At 51.2% G+C, this 26,630-nt stretch overlaps 1 protein-coding gene across 1 annotated transcript in view; it reads left to right on the top strand.

Moving 5' to 3' along the window:
• Positions 1-26,630, top strand: part of LOC140187900 (glutathione S-transferase theta-1-like) — a 114,276-nt gene that overhangs the window by 82,904 nt on the left and 4,742 nt on the right. The gene's annotated exons all lie outside the window — the stretch shown is intronic.

Raw genomic sequence — 26,630 nt, 5'->3', positions numbered from 1 at the left:
CACAAACACCACCCCATATGACCCAAACCCGCTAAACACCTCGCCATGTAACCTAAACCACCCCCCAAACACCTCCCCGTATAACCCGAACCCCCGAACAACTCCCAATATAAACCAAACCCCCCAACACCTCCCCATATGACCCAAGCCCCGCAAACACCTCCCCATATAACCCAATCCCCCCAAACGCCTCCCCATATAACCCAAACTCCCCAAACACCTCCCTATATAAGCCAAACCCCCCAAACACTTCCCCATATAACCCAAACACCCAAACACTTCCCCATATAACCCAAACCCACCCAAACAACTTCCCATATTATCCAAACCCCCAAACACCTCACCATAAAACCCAAACACCTCCTCATGTAAACCAAACCCCCCAAACACCTCCCCATGTAACCCAAACCCCCCAAACACCTCCTCATGTAACCCAAACCCCCCAAACACCTCCCCATGTAACCCAAACCGCCCAAACACCTCCCCATATAACCCAAACACCCAAACTCCTCCCCATATAACACAAACTCCCCAAACACCTCTCCATATAATTCAAACCCCCCGAACACCTCCCCATATAACCCAAACCCCCCGAACACCTCCCCATATAACCCAAACCCCCAAACACCTCCCCATATAACCCAAACCCCCAAACACCTCCCAATATAACCCAAACCCCCGAACACCTCCCCATATAACCCAAACCCCCGAACACCTCACCATGTGACGCAAACCCCCCAAACACCTCCCCATATAAGCCAAACCCCTCAAACACCTCCCCATATAACCCAAACCCCCCAAACACCTCCCCATATAACTCAAACCCCCCAAACACCTCCCCATATAACCCAATCCCCCCAAACACCTCCCCATATAACCCAATCCCCCCAAACACCTCTCCATGTAACCGAAACCCCCAAACACCTCCCCATATAATCCAAACCCCCCAAACACCTCCCCATATAACTCAAATCCCCCAAACACCTCCCCATATAACTCAAACCCCCCAAACACCTCCCCGTATAACCCAATCCCCCCAAACACCTCCCCATATAACCCAATCCCCCCAAACACCTCTCCATGTAACCCAAACCCCCAAACACCTCCCCATATAACCCGAACCCCCGAACAACTCCCAATATAAACCAAACCCCCCAACACCTCCCCATATGACCCAAGCCCCGCAAACACCTCCCCATATAACCCAATCCCCCCAAACACCTCCCCATATAACCCAAACCCCCCAAACACCTCCCCATATAAGCCAAACCCCCCAAACACTTCCCCATATAACCCAAACACCCAAACACTTCCCCATATAACCCAAACCCACCCAAACACCTTCCCATATAACCCAAACCCCCCAAACACCTCCCCATATTATCCAAACACCCAAACACCTCACCATAAAACCCAAACACCTCCTCATGTAAACCAAACCCCCCAAACACCTCCCCATGTAACCCAAACCCCCCAAACACCTCCTCATGTAACCCAAACCCCCCAAACACCTCCCCATGTAACCCAAACCCCCCAAACACCTCCCCATATAACCCAAACACCCAAACTCCTCCCCAAATAACACAAACTCCCCAAACACCTCTCCATATAATTCAAAACCCCGAACACCTCCCCATATAACCCAAACCCCCCGAACACCTCCCCATATAACCGAAACCCCGAAACACCTCCCCATATAACCCAAACCCCCAAACACCTCCCAATATAACCCAAACCCCCGAACACCTCCCCATATAACTCAAACCCCCGAACACCTCACCATGTGACGCAAACCCCCCAAACACCTCCCCATATAAGCCAAACCCCTCAAACACCTCCCCATATAACCCAATCCCCCCAAACACCTCCCCATATAACCCAATCCCCCCAAACACCTCTCCATGTAACCCAAACCCCCAAACACCTCCCCATGTAACCGAAACCCCCAAACACCTCCCCATATAATCCAAGCCCCCCAAACACCTCCCCATATAACTCAAAACCGCCAAACACCTCCCCATATAACTCAAACCCCCCAAACACCTCCCCGTATAACCCAATCCCCCCAAACACCTCCCCATATAACCCAATTCCCCCAAACACCTCTCCATGTAACCCAAACCCCCAAACACCTCCTCATGTAACCGAAACCCCCAAACACCTCTCCATATAATTCAAACCCCCCGAACACCTCCCCATATAACCCAAACCCCTCGAACACCTCCCCATATAACCCAAACCCCCAAACACCTCCCCATATAACCCAAACCCCCGAACACCTCTCCATATAATTCAAACCCCCCGAACACCTCCCCTTAGAACCCAAACCCCCCGAGCACTTCCCCATATAACCCAAACCCCCGAACACCTCCCCATATAACCCAAACCCCCGAACACCTCACCATGTGATGCAAACCCCCCAAACACCTCCCCATATAACCCAATCCCCGCAAACACCTCTCCATGTAACCCAAACCCCCAAACACCTCCCCATATAACCCGAACCCCCAAAGAACTCCCAATATAAACCAAACCCCCAAACACCTCCCCATATAACCCGAGCCCCCGAACAACTCCCAATATAAACCAAACCCCCCAACACCTCCCCATATGACCCAAGCCCCGCAAACACCTCCCCATATAAGCCAAACCCCCCAAACACTTCCCCATATACCCCAAACACCCAAACACTTCCCCATATAACCCAAACCCACCCAAACACCTTCCCATATAACCCAAACCCCCCAAACACCTCCCCATATTATCCAAACCCCCAAACACCTCTCCATAAAACCCAAACACCTCCTCATGTAAACCAAACCCCCCAAACACCTCCCCATGTAACCCAAACCCCCCAAACACCTCCTCATGTAACCCAAACCCCCCAAACACCTCCCCATGTAACCCAAACCCCCCAAACACCTCCCCATATAACCCAAACACCCAAACTCCTCCCCAAATAACACAAACTCCCCAAACACCTCTCCATATAATTCAAACCCCCCGAACACCTCCCCATATAACCCAAACCCCCCGAACACCTCCCCATATAACCCAAACCCCCAAACACCTCCCCATATAACCCAAACCCCCAAACACCTCCCAATATAACCCAAACCCCCGAACACCTCCCCATATAACCCAAACCCCCGAACACCTCACCATGTGACGCAAACCCCCCAAACACCTCCCCATATAAGCCAAACCCCTCAAACACCTCCCCATATAACCCAATCCCCCCAAACACCTCACCATATAACCCAATCCCCCCAAACACCTCTCCATGTAACCCAAACCCCCAAACACCTCCCCATGTAACCGAAACCGGCAAACACCTCCCCATATAATCCAAGCCCCCCAAACACCTCCCCATATAACTCAAAACCCCCAAACACCTCCCCATATAACTCAAACCCACCAAACACCTCCCCATATAACCCAAACCCTGCAAACACCTCCCCATATAACTTAAAACCCCCCCAAACACCTCCCCATGTAACCCAAGCCCACCAAACACCTCCCCATATACCCAACCCCCACAAACATCTCCCCATATAACGCAAACCCCCAAACACCTCCCCATATAACCCAACCCCCCCAAACACCTCCTCATGTAACCCAAACCCCCCAAACACCTCCGCATGTAACAGAAACCCCCCAAATACCTCCCCATATAACCCAAACCCCCCAAACACATCCCCATATAACCCAAACCCACCCAAACACCTTCCCATATAACCCAAACCCCCCAAACACCTCCCCATATAACCCAAACCCCCGAACAACTCCCAATATAAACCAAACCCCCCAACACCTCCCCTTATAACCCAAACCCCCAAACGCCTTCACTTATAACCCAAAACCCCGCAAACACCTCCCCATATAACTTAAAACTCCCACAAACACCTCCCCATATAACCCAAACCCCCCAAACACCTCCCCATATAACCCAAACACCCAAACTCCCATATAACTCAAACCCCGCAAACACCTCCCCATGTAACCCAAACACCCCGAACACATCCCCATATAACCCAAACCCAGCAATCCCCTCCCCATATAACCTAAACCCCCAAACACCTCCCCATATAACCCAAACCCCCGAACAACTCCCCATATAACCCAAATCCCGAACAACTCCCCATATAACGCAAACCCACCAAACAACACCCCATATAACCCAAACCCCACAAACACCACCCCATATGACCCAAACCCGCCAAACACCTCGCCATGTAACCTAAACCCCCCCAAACACCTCCCCGTATAACCCGAACCCCCGAACAACTCCCAATATAAACCAAACCCCCCAACACCTCCCCACATGACCCAAGCCCCGCAAACACCTCCCCATATAACCCAATCCCCCCAAACACCTCCCCATATAACCCAAACTCCCCAAACACCTCCCTATATAAGCCAAACCCCAAACACCTCCCCCTATAACCCAAACACCCCGAACACATCCCCATATAACCCAAACCCAGCAAACGCATTCCCATATAACCCAAACCGCCAAACCCCTCCCCATATAACCCAAACCCCGAACACCTCCCCATATAACGCAAACCCCCAAATACCTCCTCATGTACCTTAAACCCCCTAAACACCTCCCCATGAAACCCAAACCCCCCAAATCACTTCCACATATAACCCAAACCCCCGAACACCTCCCCATACAACATAAACCCACCAAACAACACCCCATATAACCCAAACCCCACAAACACCTCCCCATATGACCCAAACCCGCCAAACACCTCGCCATGTAACCTAAACCCCCCTCAAACACCTCCACTTATAACCCAACCCCCCCAAACATGTCCCCATATAACCTAAACCCACCAAACATCTTCCCATATAACCCAAACCCCCCAAACATCTCCCCAGATAACCCAAACCCCCAAACACCTCCCCATATAAGCCAAACCCCCAAACACCTCCCCATATGACCCAAACCCCAGAAATACCTCCCCATATAACTTAAAACCCCCAAACACCTCCCCCTATAACCCAAACCCCCCAAACACCTTCCCATATAACCCAATCCCCCCAAACACCTCTCCATGTAACCCAAACACCCAAACACCTCCCCATATAACTTTAAACCCCCAAACACCTCCCCCTATAACCCAACCCCCCCAAACACCTCCCCATATAATCCAAACACCCCAAACACCTCCCCATATAACTCAAAACCCCCAAACACCTCCCCATATAACTCAAACCCCCCAAACACCTCCCCATATAACCCAATCCCCTCAAACACCTCCCCATATAACCCAATCCCCCCAAACACCTTTCCATGTAAACAAACCCCCAAACACCTCCCCATGTAACCGAAACCCCCAAACACCTCCCCCTATAACCCAAACCCCCCAAACACCTCCCCATATAACTCAAAACCCCCAAACACCTCCCCATATAACTCAAACCCCCCAAACACCTCCCCATATAACCTAAACCCCCAAACACCTCCCCATATAACCCAAACCCCACAAACACCTCCCCCTATAACCCAAACACCCCGAACACATCCCCATATAACCCAAACCCAGCAAACACCTTCCCATATAACCCAAACTTCCAAACCACTCCCCATATAACCCAAACCCCGAACACCTCCCCATATAACGCAAACCCCCAAATACCTCCTCATGTACCTTAAACCCCCTAAACACCTCCCCATGAAACCCAAACCCCCCAAATCACTTCCACATATAACCCAAACCCCCAAACACCTCCCCATACAACATAAACCCACCAAACAACACCCCATATAACCCAAACCCCACAAACACCTCCCCATATAACCCAAATGCCCTAACAACTCCCAATATAAACCAAACCCCCCAACACCTCCCCATATGACCCAAACCCCCCGAACACCTCCCCATATAACCCAAACCCCCCGAACACCTCCCCATATAACCCAAACCCCCAAACACCTCCCCATATACCCAAACCCCCGAACACCTCCCCATATAACCCAAACCCCTGAACACCTCACCATGTGACGCAAACCCCCCAAACACCTCCCCATATAAGCCAAACCCCTCAAACACCTCCCCATATAACTCAAAACCCCCAAACACCTCCCCATATAACTCAAACCCCCCAAACACCTCCCCGTATAACCCAATCCCCCCAAACACCTCCCCATATAACCCAATCCCCCCAAACACCTCTCCATGTAACCCAAACCCCCAAACACCTCCCCATATAACCCGAACCCCCGAACAACTCCCAATATAAACCAAACCCCCCAACACCTCCCCATATGACCCAAGCCCCGCAAACACCTCCCCATATAAGCCAAACCCCCCAAACACTTCCCCATATACCCCAAACACCCAAACACTTCCCCATATAACCCAAACCCACCCAAACACCTTCCCATATAACCCAAACCCCCCAAACACCTCCCCATATTATCCAAACCCCCAAACACCTCTCCATAAAACCCAAACACCTCCTCATGTAAACCAAACCCCCCAAACACCTCCCCATGTAACCCAAACCCCCCAAACACCTCCTCATGTAACCCAAACCCCCCAAACACCTCCCCATGTAACCCAAACCCCCCAAACACCTCCCCATATAACCCAAACACCCAAACTCCTCCCCAAATAACACAAACTCCCCAAACACCTCTCCATATAATTCAAACCCCCCGAACACCTCCCCATATAACCCAAACCCCCCGAACACCTCCCCATATAACCCAAACCCCCAAACACCTCCCCATATAACCCAAACCCCCAAACACCTCCCAATATAACCCAAACCCCCGAACACCTCCCCATATAACCCAAACCCCCGAACACCTCACCATGTGACGCAAACCCCCCAAACACCTCCCCATATAAGCCAAACCCCTCAAACACCTCCCCATATAACCCAATCCCCCCAAACACCTCACCATATAACCCAATCCCCCCAAACACCTCTCCATGTAACCCAAACCCCCAAACACCTCCCCATGTAACCGAAACCGGCAAACACCTCCCCATATAATCCAAGCCCCCCAAACACCTCCCCATATAACTCAAAACCCCCAAACACCTCCCCATATAACTCAAACCCACCAAACACCTCCCCATATAACCCAAACCCTGCAAACACCTCCCCATATAACTTAAAACCCCCCCAAACACCTCCCCATGTAACCCAAGCCCACCAAACACCTCCCCATATACCCAACCCCCACAAACATCTCCCCATATAACGCAAACCCCCAAACACCTCCCCATATAACCCAACCCCCCCAAACACCTCCTCATGTAACCCAAACCCCCCAAACACCTCCGCATGTAACAGAAACCCCCCAAATACCTCCCCATATAACCCAAACCCCCCAAACACATCCCCATATAACCCAAACCCACCCAAACACCTTCCCATATAACCCAAACCCCCCAAACACCTCCCCATATAACCCAAACCCCCGAACAACTCCCAATATAAACCAAACCCCCCAACACCTCCCCTTATAACCCAAACCCCCAAACGCCTTCACTTATAACCCAAAACCCCGCAAACACCTCCCCATATAACTTAAAACTCCCACAAACACCTCCCCATATAACCCAAACCCCCCAAACACCTCCCCATATAACCCAAACACCCAAACTCCCATATAACTCAAACCCCGCAAACACCTCCCCATGTAACCCAAACACCCCGAACACATCCCCATATAACCCAAACCCAGCAATCCCCTCCCCATATAACCTAAACCCCCAAACACCTCCCCATATAACCCAAACCCCCGAACAACTCCCCATATAACCCAAATCCCGAACAACTCCCCATATAACGCAAACCCACCAAACAACACCCCATATAACCCAAACCCCACAAACACCACCCCATATGACCCAAACCCGCCAAACACCTCGCCATGTAACCTAAACCCCCCCAAACACCTCCCCGTATAACCCGAACCCCCGAACAACTCCCAATATAAACCAAACCCCCCAACACCTCCCCACATGACCCAAGCCCCGCAAACACCTCCCCATATAACCCAATCCCCCCAAACACCTCCCCATATAACCCAAACTCCCCAAACACCTCCCTATATAAGCCAAACCCCAAACACCTCCCCCTATAACCCAAACACCCCGAACACATCCCCATATAACCCAAACCCAGCAAACGCATTCCCATATAACCCAAACCGCCAAACCCCTCCCCATATAACCCAAACCCCGAACACCTCCCCATATAACGCAAACCCCCAAATACCTCCTCATGTACCTTAAACCCCCTAAACACCTCCCCATGAAACCCAAACCCCCCAAATCACTTCCACATATAACCCAAACCCCCGAACACCTCCCCATACAACATAAACCCACCAAACAACACCCCATATAACCCAAACCCCACAAACACCTCCCCATATGACCCAAACCCGCCAAAAACCTCGCCATGTAACCTAAACCCCCCTCAAACACCTCCACTTATAACCCAACCCCCCCAAACATGTCCCCATATAACCTAAACCCACCAAACATCTTCCCATATAACCCAAACCCCCCAAACATCTCCCCAGATAACCCAAACCCCCAAACACCTCCCCATATAAGCCAAACCCCCAAACACCTCCCCATATGACCCAAACCCCAGAAATACCTCCCCATATAACTTAAAACCCCCAAACACCTCCCCCTATAACCCAACCCCCCCAAACACCTCCCCATATAATCCAAACACCCCAAACACCTCCCCATATAACTCAAAACCCCCAAACACCTCCCCATATAACTCAAACCCCCCAAACACCTCCCCATATAACCCAATCCCCTCAAACACCTCCCCATATAACCCAATCCCCCCAAACACCTTTCCATGTAAACAAACCCCCAAACACCTCCCCATGTAACCGAAACCCCCAAACACCTCCCCCTATAACCCAAACCCCCCAAACACCTCCCCATATAACTCAAAACCCCCAAACACCTCCCCATATAACTCAAACCCCCCAAACACCTCCCCATATAACCTAAACCCCCAAACACCTCCCCATATAACCCAAACCCCACAAACACCTCCCCCTATAACCCAAACACCCCGAACACATCCCCATATAACCCAAACCCAGCAAACACCTTCCCATATAACCCAAACTTCCAAACCACTCCCCATATAACCCAAACCCCGAACACCTCCCCATATAACGCAAACCCCCAAATACCTCCTCATGTACCTTAAACCCCCTAAACACCTCCCCATGAAACCCAAACCCCCCAAATCACTTCCACATATAACCCAAACCCCCAAACACCTCCCCATACAACATAAACCCACCAAACAACACCCCATATAACCCAAACCCCACAAACACCTCCCCATATAACCCAAATGCCCTAACAACTCCCAATATAAACCAAACCCCCCAACACCTCCCCATATGACCCAAACCCCCCGAACACCTCCCCATATAACCCAAACCCACCGAACACCTCCCCATATAACCCAAACCCCTGAACACCTCACCATGTGACGCAAACCCCCCAAACACCTCCCCATATAAGCCAAACCCCTCAAACACCTCCCCATATAACTCAAAACCCCCAAACACCTCCCCATATAACTCAAACCCCCCAAACACCTCCCCGTATAACCCAATCCCCCCAAACACCTCCCCATATAACCCAATCCCCCCAAACACCTCTCCATGTAACCCAAACCCCCAAACACCTCCCCATATAACCCGAGCCCCCGAACAACTCCCAATATAAACCAAACCCCCCAACACCTCCCCATATGACCCAAGCCCCGCAAACACCTCCCCATATAACCCAATCCCCCCAAACACCTCCCCATATAACCCAAACCTCCCAAACACCTCCCCATATAACCCAAATGCCCTAACAACTCCCAATATAAACCAAACCCCCCAACACCTCCCCATATGACCCAAACCCCCCGAACACCTCCCCATATAACCCAAACCCCCCGAACACCTCCCCATATAACCCAAACCCCCAAACACCTCCCCATATAACCCAAACCCCCGAACACCTCCCCATATAACCCAAACCCCTGAACACCTCACCATGTGACGCAAACCCCCCAAACACCTCCCCATATAAGCCAAACCCCTCAAACACCTCTCCATATAACCCAAACCCCCCAAACACCTCCCCATATCTCAAACCCCCCAAACACCTCCCCATATAACCCAATCCCCCCAAACACCTCCCCATATAACCCAATCCCCCCAAACACCTCTCCATGTAACCCAAACCCCCAAACACCTCCCCATATAACCCAAACCCCCAAACACCTCCCAATATAACCCAAACCCCCGAACGCCTCCCCATATAACCCAAACCCCCGAAAACCTCACCATGTGACGCAAACCCCCCAACACCTCCCCATATAAGCCAAACCCCTCAAACACCTCCCCATATAACCCAATCCCCCCAAACACCTCCCCATATAACCCAATCCCCCCAAACACCTCTCCATGTAACCCAAACCCCCAAACACCTCCCCATATAACCCAAACCGCCCAAACACCTCTCCATATAACCCAAACTCCCGAGCAACTCCCAATATAAACCAAACCCCCCCAAACACCTCCCCATATTACCCAAACACCCAAACATCTCCCCATATAACCCAACCCCCGAAATACCTCCCCATATAACCCAAACCCCCCAAACACCTCCCAATATAAGCCAAACCCCCAAACACCTCCCCATATGACCCAAACCCCAGAAATACCTCCCCATATAACTTAAAACCCCCGAACACCTCCCCCTATAACCCAAACCCCCCAAACACCTTCCCATATAACCCAATCCCCCCAAACACCTCTCCATGTAACCCAAACACCCAAACACCTCCCCATATAACTTTAAACCCCCAAACACCTCCCCCTATAACCCAAACCCCCCAAACACCTCCCCATATAATCCAAACACCCCAAACACCTCCCCATATAACTCAAAACCCCCAAACACCTCCCCATATAACTCAAACCCCCCAAACACCTCCCCATATAACCCAATCCCCTCAAACACCTCCCCATATAACCCAATCCCCCCAAACACCTCTCCATGTAACCCAAACCCCCAAACACCTCCCCATGTAACCGAAACCCCCAAACACCTCCCCCTATAACCCAAACCCCCCAAACACCTCCCCATATAACTCAAAACACCCAAACACCTCCCCATATAACTCAAACCCCCAAACACCTCCCCATATAACCTAAACCCCCAAACACCTCCCCATATCACCCAAACCCCACAAACACCTCCCCCTATAACCCAAACACCCCGAACACATCCCCATATAACCCAAACCCAGCAAACACCTTCCCATATAACCCAAACTCCCAAACCACTCCCCATATAACCCAAACCCCGAACACCTCCCCATATAACGCAAACCCCCAAATACCTCCTCATGTACCTTAAACCCCCTAAACACCTCCCCATGAAACCCAAACCCCCCAAATCACTTCCACATATAACCCAAACCCCCAAACACCTCCCCATACAACATAAACCCACCAAACAACACCCCATATAACCCAAACCCCACAAACACCTCCCCATATAACCCAAATGCCCTAACAACTCCCAATATAAACCAAACCCCCCAACACCTCCCCATATGACCCAAACCCCCCGAACACCTCCCCATATAACCCAAACCCCCCGAACACCTCCCCATATAACCCAAACCCCCAAACACCTCCCCATATAACCCAAACCCCCGAACACCTCCCCATATAACCCAAACCCCTGAACACCTCACCATGTGACGCAAACCCCCCAAACACCTCCCCATATAAGCCAAACCCCTCAAACACCTCTCCATATAACCCAAACCCCCCAAACACCTCCCCATATCTCAAACCCCCCAAACACCTCCCCATATAACCCAATCCCCCCAAACACCTCCCCATATAACCCAATCCCCCCAAACACCTCTCCATGTAACCCAAACCCCCAAACACCTCCCCATGTAACCGAAACCCCCAAACACCTCCCCATATAATCCAAACCCCCCAAACACCTCCCCATATAACCCAAACCCCCCAAACACATCCCCATATAACCCAAACCCACCCAAACACCTTCCCATATAACCCAAACCCCCAAACACCTCCCCATATAACCCAAACCCCCGAACAACTCCCAATATAAACCAAACCCCCCAACACCTCCCCTTATAACCCAAACCCCCAAACGCCTTCACTTATAACCCAAAACCCCGCAAACACCTCCCCATATAACTTAAAACTCCCCCAAACACCTCCCCATATAACCCAAACCCCCCAAACACCTCCCCATATAACCCAAACACCCAAACACCTCCCCATATAACTCAAACCCCGCAAACACCTCCCCATGTAACCCAAACACCCCGAACACATCCCCATATAACCCAAACCCAGCAATCCCCTCCCCATATAACCTAAACCCCCAAACACCTCCCCATATAACCCAAACCCCCGAACAACTCCCCATATAACCCAAACCCCGAACAACTCCCCATATAACGCAAACCCACCAAACAACACCCCATATAACCCAAACCCCACAAACACCACCCCATATGACCCAAACCCGCCAAACACCTCGCCATGTAACCTAAACCCCCCCAAACACCTCCCCGTATAACCCAAACCCCCGAACAACTCCCAATATAACGCAAACCCCCAAATACCTCCTAATGTACCTTAAACCCCCTAAACACCTCCCCATGAAACCCAAACCCCCCAAATCACTTCCACATATAACCCAAACCCCCAAACACCTCCCCATACAACATAAACCCACCAAACAACACCCCATATAACCCAAACCCCACAAACACCTCCCCATATAACCCAAATGCCCTAACAACTCCCAATATAAACCAAACCCCCCAACACCTCCCCATATGACCCAAACCCCCCGAACACCTCCCCATATAACCCAAACCCCCCGAACACCTCCCCATATAACCCAAACCCCCAAACACCTCCCCATATAACCCAAACCCCCGAACACCTCCCCATATAACCCAAACCCCTGAACACCTCACCATGTGACGCAAACCCCCCAAACACCTCCCCATATAAGCCAAACCCCTCAAACACCTCCCCATATAACCCAAACCCCCCAAACACCTCCCCATATCTCAAACCCCCCAAACCCCTCCCCATATAACCCAATCCCCCCAGACACCTCCCCATATAACCCAATCCCCCCAAACACCTCTCCATGTAACCCAAACCCCCAAACACCTCCTCATGTAACCAAAACCCCCAAACACCTCCCGATATAATCCAAACCCCCCAAACACCTCCCCATATAACTCAAAACCCCCAAACACCTCCCCATATAACTCAAACCCCCCAAACACCTCCCCATATAACCCAATCCCCCCAAAGACCTCTCCATGTAACCCAAACCCCCAAACACCTCCCCATGTAAACGAAACCCCCAAACACCTCCCCCTATAACCCAAACCCCCCAAACACCTCCCCATATAACTCAAAACCCCCAAACACCTCCCCATATAACTCAAACCCCCCAAACACCTCCCCATGTAACACAAACCCCCAAACACCTCCCCATATAACCGAAACCCCCCCAAACACCTCCCCGTATAACCCAAACTGCCCAAACACCTCCTCATATAACCTAAACCCCCCAAACACCTCCCCATGTAACACAAACCCCCAAACACCTCCCCATATAACCCAAACCCCCCAAACACCTCCCCATATAACCCAAACCCCCCCAAACACCTCCTCGTATAACCCAAACCCCCGAACAACTCCCAATATAAACCAAACCCCGCAACACCTCCCCATATAACCAAAACCCCACAAACACCTCCCCATATAACTTAAAACCCCCCCAAACTCCTTGCCATGTAACCCAAACCCCCCAAACACCTCCCCATATAACCCAAACACCCAAACTCCACCCCATACAACCTACACCCCACCAAACACTTCCCTATATAAGCCAAACCCCCCAAACACCTCCCCATATAACACAAACTCCCCAAACACCTCTCCATATAATTCAAACCCCCCGAACACCTCCCCATATAACACAAACCCCCCGAGCACCTCCTCATATAACCCAAACCCCCGAACACCTCACCATGTGATGCAAACCCCCCAAACACCTCCCCATATAATTCAAACCCCCCAAACACCTCCCCATATAACCTAATCCCCCCAAACACCTCCCCATATAACCCAATCCCCCCAAACACCTCTCCATGTAACCGAAACACCCAAACACCTCCCCATATAACCCAAACCCCCCAAACACCTCCCCATATAACCCAAACTCCCGAGCAACTCCCCATATAAACCAAACCCCCCCAAACACCTCCCCATATAACCCAAACCCCCCCAAACATCTCCCCATATGACGCAAACACCCAAACATCTCCCCATATAACCCAACCCCCGAAATACCTCCCCATGTAACCCAAACCCCCAAACACCTCCCCATATAACCCAAACCCTGCAAACACCTCCCCATATAACTTAAACCCCCCCCAAACACCTCCCCATGTATCCCAAGCCCACCAAATACCTCCCCATATACCCAAACCCCACAAACATCTCCCCATATAACGCAAACCCCCAAACACCTCGCCATATAACCCAACCCCCACAAACACCTCCTCATGTAACCCAAACCCCCCAAACACCTCCGCATGTAACACAAACCCCCCAAATACCTCCCCATATAACCCAAACCCCCCAAACACATCCCCATATAACCCAAACCCACCCAAACACCTTCCCATATAACCCAAACCCCCCAAACACCTCCCCATATAACCCAAACCCCCGAACAACTCCCAATATAAACCAAACCCCCCAACACCTCCCCTTATAACCCAAACCCCCAAACGCCTCCCCTTATAACCCAAAACCCCGCAAACACCTCCCCATATAACTTAAAACTCCCCCAAACACCTCCCCATATAACCCAAACACCCAAACACCTCCCCATATAACTCAAACCCCGCAAACACCTCCCCATGTAACCCAAACACCCCGAACACGTCCCCATATAACCCAAACCCAGCAATCCCCTCCCCATATAACCTAAACCCCCAAACACCTCCCCATATAACCCAAACCCCCGAACAACTCCCCATATAACCCAAACCCCGAACAACTCTCCATATAACGCAAACCCACCAAACAACACCCCATATACACCAAACCCCACAAACACCACCCCATATGACCCAAACCCGCCAAACACCTCGCCATGTAACCTAAACCCCCCCCCAAACACCTCCCCGTATAACCCGAACCCCCGAACAACTCCCAATATAAACCAAACCCCCCAACACCTCCCCATATGACCCAAGCCCCGCAAACACCTCCCCATATAACCCAATCCCCCCAAACACCTCCCCATGTAACCCAAGACCCCCAAACACCTTCCCATATAACCCAAACCCCCCAAACATCTCCCCAGATAACCCAAACCCCCAAACACCTCCCCATATAAGCCAAACCCCCCAAACACCTCCCCATATAACCCAAACCCCCAAAACACCTCCCCATATAAGCCAAACCCCCCAAACACTTCTCCATATAACCTAAACACCCAAACACTTCCCCATATAACCCAAACCCACCCAAACACCTTCCCATATAACCCAAACCCCCCAAACACCTCCCCATATTATCCAAACCCCCAAACACCTCACCATAAAACCCAAACACCTCCTCATGTAAACCAAACCCCCCAAACACCTCCCCATGTAACCCAAACCCCCCAAACACCTCCCCATATAACCCAAACCCCCGAACAACTCCCAATATAAACCAAACCCCCCAACACCTCCCCTTATAACCCAAACCCCCAAACGCCTTCCCTTATAACCCAAAACCCCCCAAACACCTCCCCATATAACCCAAACTCCCGAGCAACTCCCCATATAAACCAAACCCCCCCAAACACCTCCCCATATAACCCAAACCCCCCCAAACATCTCCCCATATGACGCAAACACCCAAACATCTCCCCATATAACCCAACCCCCGAAATACCTCCCCATGTAACCCAAACCCCCCAAACACCTCCCCATATAACCCAAACCCTGCAAACACCTCCCCATATAACTTAAACCGCCCCCAAACACCTCCCCATGTATCCCAAGCCCACCAAATACCTCCCCATATACCCAACCCCCACAAACATCTCCCCATATAACGCAAACCCCCAAACACCTCGCCATATAACCCAACCCCCACAAACACCTCCTCATGTAACCCAAACCCCCCAAACACCTCCGCATGTAACACAAACCCCCCAAATACCTCCCCATATAACCCAAACCCCCCAAACACATCCCCATATAACCCAAACCCACCCAAACACCTTCCCATATAACCCAAACCCCCCAAACACCTCCCCATATAACCCAAACCCCCGAACAACTCCCAATATAAACCAAACCCCCCAACACCTCCCCTTATAACCCAAACCCCCAAACACCTCCCCTTATAACCCAAAACCCCGCAAACACCTCCCCATATAACTTAAAACTCCCCCAAACACCTCCCCATATAACCCAAACACCCAAACACCTCCCCATATAACTCAAACCCCGCAAACACCTCCCCATGTAACCCAAGCCCACCAAATACCTCCCCATATACCCAACCCCCACAAACATCTCCCCATATAACGCAAACCCCCAAACACCTCCCCATATAACCCAAACCCCCGAACAACTCCCCATATAACCCAAACCCCGAACAACTCTCCATATAACGCAAACCCACCAAACAACACCCCATATACACCAAACCCCACAAACACCACCCCATATGACCCAAACCCGCCAAACACCTCGCCATGTAACCTAAACCCCCCCCCAAACACCTCCCCGTATAACCCGAACCCCCGAACAACTCCCAATATAAACCAAACCCCCCAACACCTCCCCATATGACCCAAGCCCCGCAAACACCTCCCCATATAACCCAATCCCCCCAAACACCTCCCCATGTAACCCAAGACCCCCAAACACCTTCCCATATAACCCAAACCCCCCAAACATCTCCCCAGATAACCCAAACCCCCAAACACCTCCCCATATAAGCCAAACCCCCCAAACACCTCCCCATATAACCCAAACCCCCCAAACACCTCCCCATATAAGCCAAACCCCCCAAACACTTCCCCATATAACCTAAACACCCAAACACTTCCCCATATAACCCAAACCCACCCAAACACCTTCCCATATAACCCAAACCCCCCAAACACCTCCCCATATTATCCAAACCCCCAAACACCTCACCATAAAACCCAAACACCTCCTCATGTAAACCAAACCCCCCAAACACCTCCCCATGTAACCCAAACCCCCCAAACACCTCCTCATGTAACCCAAACCCCCCAAACACCTCCTCATGTAACCCAAACCCACCCAAACACCTTCCCATATAACCCAAACCCCCCAAACACCTCCCCATATTATCCAAACCCCAAACACCTCACCATAAAACCCAAACACCTCCTCATGTAAACCAAACCCCCCAAACACCTCCCCATGTAACCCAAACCCCCCAAACACCTCCTCATGTAACCCAAACCCCCCAAACACCTCCTCATGTAACCCAAACCCACCCAAACACCTTCCCATATAACCCAAACCCCCCAAACACCTCCTCATATAACCCAAACCCCCGAACAACTCCCCATATAACCCAAACCCCGAACAACTCTCCATATAACGCAAACCCACCAAGCAACACCCCATATACACCAAACCCCACAAACACCACCCCATATGACCCAAACCCGCCAAGCACCTCGCCATGTAACCTAAACCCCCCCCAAACACCTCCCCGTATAACCCGAACCCCCGAACAACTCCCAATATAAACCAAACCCCCCAACAACTCCCCATATGACCCAAGCCCCGCAAACACCTCCCCATATAACCCAATCCCCCCAAACACCTCCCCATGTAACCCAAGACCCCCAAACACCTTCCCATATAACCCAAACCCCCCAAACATCTCCCCAGATAACCCAAACCCCCAAACACCTCCCCATATAAGCCAAACCCCCCAAACACCTCCCCATATAACCCAAACCCCCCAAACACCTCCCCATATAAGTCAAACCCCCCAAACACTTCCCCATATAACCCAAGCACCCAAACACTTCCCCATATAACCCAAACCCACCCAAACACCTTCCCATATAACCCAAACCCCCCAAACACCTCCCCATATTATCCAAACCCCCAAACACCTCACCATAAAACCCAAACACCTCCTCATGTAAACCAAACCCCCCAAACACCTCCCCATGTAACCCAAACCCCCCAAACACCTCCCCATATAACCCAAACACTCAAACTCCTCCCCATATAACACAAACTCCCCAAACACCTCTCCATATAATTCAAACCCCCCAAACACCTCCCCATATAACCCAAACCCCCCGAACACCTCCCCATATAACCCAAACCCCCAAACACCTCCCCATATAACCCAATCCCCCCAAACACCTCCCCATATAACCCAATCCCCCCAAACACCTCTCCATGTAACCCAAGCCCCCAAACACCTCCCCATGTAACTGAAACCCCCAAACACCTCCCCATATAATCCAAACCCCCCAAACACCTCCCCATATAACTCAAACCCCCCAAACACCTCCCCGTATAACCCAATCCCCCCAAACACCTCCCCATATAACCCAATCCCCCCAAACACCTCTCCATGTAACCCAAACCCCCAAACACCTCCTCATGTAACCGAAACCCCCAAACACCTCTCCATATAATTCAAACCCCCCGAACACCTCCCCATATAACCCAAACCCCTCGAACACCTCCCCATATAACCCAAACCCCCAAACACCTCCCCATATAACCCAAACCCCCAAACACCTCCCCATATAACCCAAACCCCCGAACACCTCTCCATATAATTCAAACCCCCCGAACACCTCCCCTTAGAACCCAAACCCCCCGAGCACTTCCCCATATAACCCAAACCCCCGAACACCTCCCCATATAACCCAAACCCCCGAACACCTCACCATGTGATGCAAACCCCCCAAACACCTCCCCATATAATTCAAACCCCCCAAACACCTCCCCATATAACCCAATCCCCGCAAACACCTCTCCATGTAACCAAAACCCCCAAACACCTCCCCATATAACTCAAACCCCCCAAACACCTCCCCATATAACCCAATCCCCTCAAACACCTCCCCATATAACCCAATCCCCCCAAACACCTTTCCATGTAACCCAAACCCCCAAACACCTCCCCATGTAACCGAAACCCCCAAACACCTCCCCCTATAACCCAAACCCCCCAAACACCTCCCCATATAACTCAAAACCCCCAAACACCTCCCCATATAACTCAAACCCCCCAAACACCTCCCCATATAACCTAAACCCCCAAACACCTCCCCATATAACCCAAACCCCACAAACACCTCCCCCTATAACCCAAACACCCCGAACACATCCCCATATAACCCAAACCCAGCAAACACCTTCCCATATAACCCAAACTTCCAAACCACTCCCCATATACCCAAACCCCGAACACCTCCCCATATAACGCAAACCCCCAAATACCTCCTCATGTACCTTAAACCGCCTAAACACCTCCCCATGAAACCCAAACCCCCCAAATCACTTCCACATATAACCCAAACCCCCAAACACCTCCCCATACAACATAAACCCACCAAACAACACCCCATATAACCCAAACCCCACAAACACCTCCCCATATAACCCAAATGCCCTAACAACTCCCAATATAAACCAAACCCCCCAACACCTCCCCATATGACCCAAACCCCCCGAACACCTCCCCATATAACCCAAACCCCCCGAACACCTCCCCATATAACCCAAACCCCCAAACACCTCCCCATATAACCCAAACCCCCGAACACCTCCCCATATAACCCAAACCCCTGAACACCTCACCATGTGACGCAAACCCCCCAAACACCTCCCCATATAAGCCAAACCCCTCAAACACCTCCCCATATAACTCAAAACCCCCAAACACCTCCCCATATAACTCAAACCCCCCAAACACCTCCCCGTATAACCCAATCCCCCCAAACACCTCCCCATATTACCCAATCCCTCCAAACACCTCTCCATGTAACCCAAACCCCCAAACACCTCCCCATATAACCCGAACCCCCGAACAACTCCCAATATAAACCAAACCCCCCAACACCTCCCCATATGACCCAAGCCCCGCAAACACCTCCCCATATAACCCAATCCCCCCAAACACCTTCCCATATAACCCAAACCCCCCAAACACCTCCCCATATTATCCAAACACCCAAACACCTCACCATAAAACCCAAACACCTCCTCATGTAAACCAAACACCCCAAACACCTCCCCATGTAACCCAAACCCCCCAAACACCTCCTCATGTAACCCAAACCCCCCAAACACCTCCCCATGTAACCCAAACCCCCCAAACACCTCCCCATATAACCCAAACACCCAAACTCCTCCCCAAATAACACAAACTCCCCAAACACCTCTCCATATAATTCAAACACCCCCAACACCTCTCCATATAACCCAAACCCCCCGAACACCTCCCCATATAACCCAAACCCCCAAACACCTCCCCATATAACCCAAACCCCCAAACACCTCCCAATATAACCCAAACCCCCGAACACCTCCCCATATAACCCAAACCCCCGAACACCTCACCATGTGACGCAAACCCCCCAAACACCTCCCCATATAAGCAAAACCCCTCAAACACCTCCCCATATAACCCAATCCCCCCAAACACCTCCCCATATAACCCAATCCCCCCAAACACCTCTCCATGTAACCCAAACCCCCAAACACCTCCCCATGTAACCAAAACCCCCAAACACCTCCCCATATAATCCAAACCCCCCAAACACCTCCCCATATAACTCAAAACCCCCAAACACCTCCCCATATAACTCAAACCCCCCAAACACCTCCCCGTATAACCCAATCCCCCCAAACACCTCCCCATATAACCCAATCCCCCCAAACGCCTCTCCATGTAACCCAAACCCCCAAACACCTCCTCATGTAACCGAAACCCCCAAACACCTCTCCATATAATTCAAACCCCCCGAACACCTCCCCATATAACCCAAACCCCTCGAACACCTCCCCATATAACCCAAACCCCCAAACACCTCCCCATATAACCCAAACCCCCAAACACCTCCCCATATAACCCAAAACCCCGAACACCTCTCCATATAATTCAAACCCCCCGAACACCTCCCCTTAGAACCCAAACCCCCCGAGCACTTCCCCATATAACCCAAACCCCCGAACACCTCCCCATATAACCCAAACCCCCGAACACCTCACCATGTGATGCAAACCCCCCAAACACCTCCCCATATAATTCAAACCCTCCAAACACCTCCCCATATAACCTAATCCCCCCAAACACCTCCCCATATAACCCAATCCCCCCAAACACCTCTCCATGTAACCAAAACCCCCAAACACCTCCCCATATAACCCAAACCGCCCAAACACCTCTCCATATAACCCAATCTCCCGAGCAACTCCCAATATAAACCAAACCCCCCCAAACACCTCCCCATATTACCCAAACACCCAAACATCTCCCCATATAACCCAACCCCCGAAATACCTCCCCATGTAACCCAAACCCCCCAAACACCTCCCCATATAACCCAAACCCTGCAAACACCTCCCCATATAACTTAAAACCCCCCCAAACACCTCCCCATGTAACCCAAGCCCACCAAACACCTCCCCATATACCCAACCCCCACAAACATCTCCCCATATAACGCAAACCCCCCAAACACCTCCCCATATAACCCAACCCCCCCAAACACCTCCTCATGTAACCCAAACCCCCCAAACACCTCCGCATGTAACAGAAATCCCCCAAATACCTCCCCATATAACCCAAACCCCCCAAACACATCCCCATGTAACTCAAAACCCCCAAACACCTCCCCATATAACTCAAACCCCCCAAACACCTCCCCATATAACCCAATCCCCCCAAAGACCTCTCCATGTAACCCAAACCCCCAAACACCTCCCCATGTAAACGAAACCCCCAAACACCTCCCCCTATAACCCAAACCCCCCAAACACCTCCCCATATAACTCAAAACCCCCAAACACCTCCCCATATAACTCAAACCCCCCAAACACCTCCCCATGTAACACAAACCCCCAAACACCTCCCCATATAACCGAAACCCCCCCAAACACCTCCCCGTATAACCCAAACTGCCCAAACACCTCCTCATATAACCTAAACCCCCCAAACACCTCCCCATGTAACACAAACTCCCAAACACCTCCCCATATAACCGAAACCCCCCAAACACCTCCCCATATAACCCAAACCCCCCCAAACACCTCCTCGTATAACCCAAACCCCCGAACAACTCCCAATATAAACCAAACCCCGCAACACCTCCCCATATAACCAAAACCCCACAAACACCTCCCCATATAACTTAAAACCCCCCCAAACTCCTCGCCATGTAACCCAAACCCCCCAAACACCTCCCCATATAACCCAAACACCCAAACTCCACCCCATACAACCTACACCCCACCAAACACTTCCCTATATAAGCCAAACCCCCCAAACACCTCCCCATATAACACAAACTCCCCAAACACCTCTCCATATAATTCAAACCCCCCGAACACCTCCCCATATAACACAAACCCCCCGAGCACCTCCTCATATAACCCAAACCCCCGAACACCTCACCATGTGATGCAAACCCCCCAAACACCTCCCCATATAATTCAAACCCCCCAAACACCTCCCCATATAACCTAATCCCCCCAAACACCTCCCCATATAACCCAATCCCCCCAAACACCTCTCCATGTAACCGAAACACCCAAACACCTCCCCATATAACCCAAACCCCCCAAACACCTCCCCATATAACCCAAACTCCCGAGCAACTCCCAATATAAACCAAACCCCCCCAAACACCTCCCCATATAACCCAAACCCCCCCAAACACCTCCCCATATGACGCAAACACCCAAACATCTCCCCATATAACCCAACCCCCGAAATACCTCCCCATGTAACCCAAACCCCCCAAACACCTCCCCATATAACCCAAACCCTGCAAACACCTCCCCATATAACTTAAAACCCCCCCAAACACCTCCCCATGTATCCCAAGCCCACCAAATACCTCCCCATATACCCAACCCCCACAAACATCTCCCCATATAACGCAAACCCCCAAACACCTCGCCATATAACCCAACCCCCACAAACACCTCCTCATGTAACCCAAACCCCCCAAACACCTCCGCATGTAACACAAACCCCCCAAATACCTCCCCATATAACCCAAACCCCCCAAACACATCCCCATATAACCCAAACCCACCCAAACACCTTCCCATATAACCCAAACCCCCCAAACACCTCCCCATATAACCCAAACCCCCGAACAACTCCCAATATAAACCAAACCCCCCAACACCTCCCCTGATAACCCAAACCCCCAAACGCCTCCCCTTATAACCCAAAACCCCGCAAACACCTCCCCATATAACTTAAAACTCCCCCAAACACCTCCCCATATAACCCAAACACCCAAACACCTCCCCATATAACTCAAACCCCGCAAACACCTCCCCATGTAACCCAAACACCCCGAACACGTCCCCATATAACCCAAACCCAGCAATCCTCTCCCCATATAACCTAAACCCCCAAGCACCTCCCCATATAACCCAAACCCCCGAACAACTCCCCATATAACCCAAACCCCGAACAACTCTCCATATAACGCAAACCCACCAAGCAACACCCCATATACACCAAACCCCACAAACACCACCCCATATGACCCAAACCCGCCAAACACCTCGCCATGTAACCTAAACCCCCCCCCAAACACCTCCCCGTATAACCCGAACCCCCGAACAACTCCCAATATAAACCAAACCCCCCAACACCTCCCCATATGACCCAAGCCCCGCAAACACCTCCCCATATAACCCAATCCCCCCAAACACCTCCCCATGTAACCCAAGACCCCCAAACACCTTCCCATATAACCCAAACCCCCCAAACATCTCCCCAGATAACCCAAACCCCCAAACACCTCCCCATATAAGCCAAACCCCCCAAACACCTCCCCATATAACCCAAACCCCCCAAACACCTCCCCATATAAGCCAAACCCCCCAAACACTTCCCCATATAACCTAAACACCCAAACACTTCCCCATATAACCCAAACCCACCCAAACACCTTCCCATATAACCCAAACCCCCCAAACACCTCCCCATATTATCCAAACCCCCAAACACCTCACCATAAAACCCAAACACCTCCTCATGTAAACCAAACCCCCCAAACACCTCCCCATGTAACCCAAACCCCCCAAACACCTCCTCATGTAACCCAAACTCCCCAAACACCTCCTCATGTAACCCAAACCCACCCAAACACCTTCCCATATAACCCAAACCCCCCAAACACCTCCCCATATAACCCAAACCCCCGAACAACTCCAAATATAAACCAAACCCCCCAACACCTCCCCTTATAACCCAAACCCCCAAACGCCTCCCCTTATAACCCAAAACCCCGCAAACACCTCCCCATATAACTTAAAACTCCCCCAAACACCTCCCCATATAACCCAAACACCCAAACACCTCCCCATATAACTCAAACCCCGCAAACACCTCCCCATGTAACCCAAACACCCCGAACATGTCCCCATATAACCCAAACCCAGCAATCCCCTCCCCATATAACCTAAACCCCCAAACACCTCCCCATATAACCCAAACCCCCGAACAACTCCCCATATAACCCAAACCCCGAACAACTCTCCATATAACGCAAACCCACCAAACAACACCCCATATACACCAAACCCCACAAACACCACCCCATATGACCCAAACCCGCCAAGCACCTCGCCATGTAACCTAAACCCCCCCCAAACACCTCCCCGTATAACCCGAACCCCCGAACAACTCCCAATATAAACCAAACCCCCCAACACCTCCCCATATGACCCAAGCCCCGCAAACACCTCCCCATATAACCCAATCCCCCCAAACACCTCCCCATGTAACCCAAGACCCCCAAACACCTTCCCATATAACCCAAACCCCCCAAACATCTCCCCAGATAACCCAAACCCCCAAACACCTCCCCATATAAGCCAAACCCCTCAAACACCTCCCCATATAACCCAAACCCCCCAAACACCTCCCCATATAAGCCAAACCCCCCAAACACTTCCCCATATAACCCAAACACCCAAACACTTCCCCATATAACCCAAAGCCACCCAAACACCTTCCCATATAACCCAAACCCCCCAAACACCTCCCCATATTATCCAAACCCCCAAACACCTCACCATAAAACCCAAACACCTCCTCATGTAAACCAAACCCCCCAAACACCTCCCCATGTAACCCAAACCCCCCAAACACCTCCCCATATAACCCAAACACCCAAACTCCTCCCCATATAACACAAACTCCCCAAACACCTCTCCATATAATTCAAACCCCCCGAACACCTCCCCATATAACTCAAACCCCCCAAACACCTCCCCATATAACTCAAACCCCCCAAACACCTCCCCATATAACCCAATCCCCCCAAACACCTCCCCATATAACCCAATCCCCCCAAACACCTCTCCATGTAACCCAAACCCCCAAACACCTCCCCATGTAACCGAAACCCCCAAACACCTCCCCATATAATCCAAACCCCCCAAACACCTACCCATATCACTCAAAACCCCCAAACACCTCCCCATATAACTCAAACCCCCAAACACTTCCCCATATAACCCAATCCCCCCAAACACCTCCCCATATAATCCAATCCCCCCAAACACCTCTCCATGTAACCCAAACCCCCAAACACCTGCTCATGTAACCGAAACCCCCAAACACCTCCCCCTATAACCCAAACCCCCCAAACACCTCCCCATATAACTCAAAACCCCCAAACACCTCCCCCTATAACCCAAACCCCCCAAACACCTCCCCATATAACTCAAAACCCCCAAACACCTCCCCATATAACTCAAACCCCCCAAACACCTCCCCATATAACCCAATCCCCCCAAACACCTCCCCATGTAACACAAACCCCCAAACACCTCCCCATATGACCCAAACCCCCCTAATCTGCTTCCCATTTAATCCAACCCCCCTGCCTTACCCAACCCCTATGTTTAACTCGAACCTCACATTTTACCCATATCACAACCCCACCCCTGTCTAACGCACGCCTCCACTTCACCCAGCCACCGGACGGCAGGCAGCCCTGACAACAGGCCAATGTCCTCGTGCCTTTGTGTGCCAGGGTCAGGATCCAGCCTCAGCTCCCTGCTGCTGTGGACCCAGTGGTAATTGAGCAATATTGTTAGAATTTCCCTCTGCTCAACCCGTTCCTGGAGAGTCGCTTTCCCCCACGCTTGGAATTGTCTTCTCCTCACCTACCCATCAGCTCCCTCTCATGCTCCTCCTCCCCTTTCTTCCATGGTTTGCTGTCCCCCTATCAGACTCCTTCATCTTC

Source organism: Mobula birostris, chromosome 25 (assembly GCF_030028105.1).
Source record: "Mobula birostris isolate sMobBir1 chromosome 25, sMobBir1.hap1, whole genome shotgun sequence".
NCBI lineage: Eukaryota > Metazoa > Chordata > Chondrichthyes > Myliobatiformes > Myliobatidae > Mobula > Mobula birostris.
This window is presented reverse-complemented; position numbering and strand designations above follow the sequence as displayed.